The sequence below is a fragment of the Sinohyriopsis cumingii genome, chromosome 7, assembly GCF_028554795.1.
Source record: "Sinohyriopsis cumingii isolate HCF-2022 chromosome 7, ASM2855479v2, whole genome shotgun sequence".
Classification (NCBI taxonomy): domain Eukaryota; kingdom Metazoa; phylum Mollusca; class Bivalvia; order Unionida; family Unionidae; genus Sinohyriopsis; species Sinohyriopsis cumingii.
In genome coordinates, this window is record NC_142967.1 from 4276 (window position 1) to 8503 (window position 4228).

The 4228-nt window shown below is 36.6% G+C and overlaps 1 pseudogene; it reads left to right on the forward strand.

Annotated features, from left to right (window-relative positions):
• The first annotated feature begins 888 nt into the window (after positions 1-888).
• LOC149794616 (uncharacterized) lies at positions 889-2472 on the forward strand (annotated as a pseudogene).
• Positions 2473-4228: the final 1756 nt, after the last annotated feature.

Genomic DNA, 4228 nt, shown 5'->3' on the forward strand with positions numbered 1-4228 from the left:
TACAGTATTAAATGACAAGATCTAATAATAATAATAATAACGCGAACGCGAATGCCGTATGTAAAATGAAATGTTCGAAGGACTTAAATTTCTAGCTCTAAACTTGTTTCCTAAGCGAATACGTCTTACAACCGCATTAGGAAAATAGATCGTCATGTCTTTAACTTCCACCCTGATATCTCCAACAAAATTATTCCATAACAATAGATGCACTAATAATCATTGCAATCACTTGTCATTCCATGGGTTAAAAATAAATTTAAATACAAATTAACAAAGTCTGACCCGTGACCTGTTTCATTGGGTGAGGGGGTCAATTAATTTTAATGATTTAAACCTTGCAGTCGGACATACGGGGAATTATCACGTAACATTCATCACAACGCGGCCGCCATATTTGTTTGGGGGAAAACAAGTAATCACATATCTTATTTAAAATGCCTAAGAGCTTTTGTGTAACAGGTTGTACTTCCAACAAAAGGAAAAATCAGGATCTAACGTTTTATGTAATACCAAGTAAAAGCTTACGAAGAGAAAGATGGTTACATGCAACTAGCAGAGCGAAGCTAAATCCTGACGGCAGTATCAACAAAAGTAAACCCTGGTCTCCAAGATCCGGACACTGTTACGTTTGTTCAGCACAATTCATTACTGGTAAGTATTATGCTAATTTATTTCCTTTCATTTAAACCGTTATCTGATTTACTGTAAATGATGAGAAATGGAATTAAAATTTGTTTACTATAGCGGGTTCTACCCCACCCTAAAGTCAATTTCGTTTCACTTAATACCCGTTCCCAACACTAAACTGCAGTTCTGCAATAAATTTCGTGATAGTGCAGAACAACAATCTACATCTGAAATAAGTTTTCTGTTCTAATTTTTCAGGTCTAAATGTCAATGACTCATCACATCCAGGTTATGTGCCCTCTATATTTCCAAGCACCACCACAAGTAGACAAGTTGATGGGAAAGAAATGTCAAAAGTAAAGGGTTGGCCGCTTTAAACGACCTGCAAAGCGATCAAGTAGTGCAGGTATATGTATATATATATATATATATATATATATATATATATATATATATATATATATATATATATATATATATATATTTGATGTAATCAATTCTTGTGTGTCTATTAGTATTATGACCTTGTACAGCTGATTTAAGATTTCTGTTTTAAACAGATTTACAGATTTGCATAGATTCGTGTATAAAATCTGCACGCCAATTTACAAAACATTGGTGCAAGTTTGTAGATTGTATAACCTTAAATGAATCATGATGAACAATTTGTTCAATAAATATTGAGATTTGTGAAATTTCATACTGTTCCCATGAGTAATACATATGCCTCTTTTAACAGTGAAATTGGCTGAACCATGACAGGCAAGGAAGAAGTTGAAGTTAATAGATGACACCTCACAACTGGAGATACCATCTTGTACTTTGTCAGATAACAATGATACTTTGGAAGAGGAATCTCAGCAGCTGGAAACAAAGTCACCTGAAGTTGAGTCTATTTCAACTGCACCACAACTGATGCCAATGAAACAACCATTGGAAAAATCTGAGAGAGAGATGCTGTATATGGAAATCGAAAATCTTAGAAAAGAAAGAAATGACGCCTTACAGAAAATATCAAGTTTGGAACAAATAATTAGTGCTACCTCTCTTTCATCAGTTTCTGTAGAAAGAAACAATGATGCCTGCCAGATAATGACTGGCATTAGCTGGGATGTATTTTTAAAGCTGTTTACCTTTTTAAGTACCTGCATTACAAGTAAATGGTCAAATCATGCCAGCCTGCCACTAAAGGAACAACTATTTTTTAACACTTGTGAAACTACGTCATAATGTGTCTTTTAAGTTACTTACATATGTAAAAGGAACTCCCTAATCAACGACAATTGACTCCTTCTGGAAATGGATTGATCTCATGCATGCCAAAATTGGATTCATAATCAAGTGGACTGATAGAGAGACAATATTCAGCACAATACCGCCAATGTGCAAATTCAAACTCCCTCGTCTGACTTCAATAATGGGTTGCTTTGAAATATTCATTGAAGAACCTATTATTTATTGGCAAGTGCACAATGTTATAGTTAATACAAAATACACTGCACAGTTAAAGTTTGTATTTCTTGTTCACCTCTTGGGTCCATATATTTCATATCTAATGCATGGGGAGGCAGGGCTTCAGACATTAAAATAGTTCGCTAGTCAGGCTTTATTGGTTCACAGTATCACATGCCAGGAGACCAGATACTTGGTGATAAAGGATTTACGCTTAGAGATGATTTTGCCACAATTTGTAGTGCAGAATTCCTTACACCATCTTTTACTAAAGGAAAAATAAAACAGTTACCAGCAATGTTTTTTTTTTTTTACATATCTGTGTCTCATAGCATATTTGCCCATGTCCTTATAATGAGAATTCATCCTCCCATGGATGAACCTCCATAAAGAATTCTGAAACAATCCAGACCATAATACAGACCCAGTCGGGGCAGAGAGTGACCATGTTGGCTAAAGCGCTCAACGTTACGGATCACTGCCATCTCACCTCTGTCTGCGTGAGTTCGAGTCTTTGGCTCGGCCGATGTGGGCATGTGAGAAAGCTTGCCAGTAGCTTTTCGTGGGTCGGTGGTCCTTTCTGGGTTTTTCCTGGGTTCTTCCTCCACCATTATTACTGGCTGCATGTATATCCTATCTTATTCTGAAAACTGGCGTTAAACCCTTTAAAACAACAGACCCAGTCTAATGTCCAACTCGCAGGCACGTGCGTCCATTACCCTAGTTCTTTTTAGGGTCCAGAATACTCATTTCACATCAGCGCGCGGGTTGGAACGTGGAATCAGGTAATACTTACAACTTAGTATTACGTCAATAAAACCAGTTCTAAGAGCCCCACCCACTCCTCCAGAAAACAGCACTAAAACAAAAACATTTTAATATCAATAAAACATCACGTGTCTGTATGCTGAATTTGCCTATGCAATGGAAAGCTGAAGGGCTCAAGAATCGGTATTAAGATGGATATATTCATCCTACTGTGTGAATGTCTACTAGTGTAAGTTAGTATCCACTTCAGTTAATTTTTGTGTCGTCACTACCGGCCCAAGAATATAACTGCCTTCGCTCTGATGCTACGAGGAATGAAAGCAAAAGAAGAATGTTGTTTGTGATCGCCAAAAATGATGAAAGGCCATGGGGGACCTCATAGGCTTTAATCCTCACGAGTGAAATTTCCATTTCGGCCAGGGACTAATCTATCATGATCGTCTTACAATAAACCTGGAAACAGAGGATATGGAATATCAAATTAATCCATCCTTCTGGTCATAAAAGTTGATCTTGAAAATACCCCGCAAAGATACGAGGCCATGTAAGAATAGGAACCGATGTCAAGGCCTTTAAAGAAATTGCGTGTCCTATAGAAGGAAGATAAGAAAATCCACCACTGTGTTCAACGAGGGGTAGTTAGGATTAATGCGTTTTCTACTGCTCCAATCATTAGAGATTTTCCACTTTTCATCATAGACCTTGGACGTAGAATGTCTAATGGCCTGAATGATGCACTTTGTCTTTTTCTCAACACTTTGTCCTGGCGAATAGATCTTGTGAGATGAGGCAAACGTGAAGGTGGATAACCTGTGGGATGTTATGTAAGAGGAAGCCCTGTTCTGCAGCAAACTTCCCCACCTCACAGGCAATATGCTGGTCTGGTCTATCGGCAGGTAGAGGTATTGTTCAACCATCGTTTCCAAATGGGACTGTCAAGATACGTTTGTGAAAGAGTAAGTTTTCAAGTAATAAACATTTTTTAAAAAGCCAAGGCACAAAAGTAGAAGCATGATCAGGGTCAAAATTTATTTTTCTAATTTATCAACAAGATAAAATCTGTTACTAAAATTATAATACAGAACATGCGAACTATCAGGCACAACAGGCTCGTAATGGAGTAATTCCAATATCCTAGACCCAGACCCAAATAAACATATTTCTATTGATAATGATCCTAATATAAACTCACGCTCATAGAGAAATATAAACTATGAATTATTTGTTTACAGAATCAATTTTTATGGTCATGAACACAATGAACTTGATTTTGGACAAGATGAAGTCCAAATTACAATTATAAATAAATATAATAATGGAGAAGAAAACATTCAAATTAAATATCCATAACACTTGCCCCCATAAAAAACGATTTATA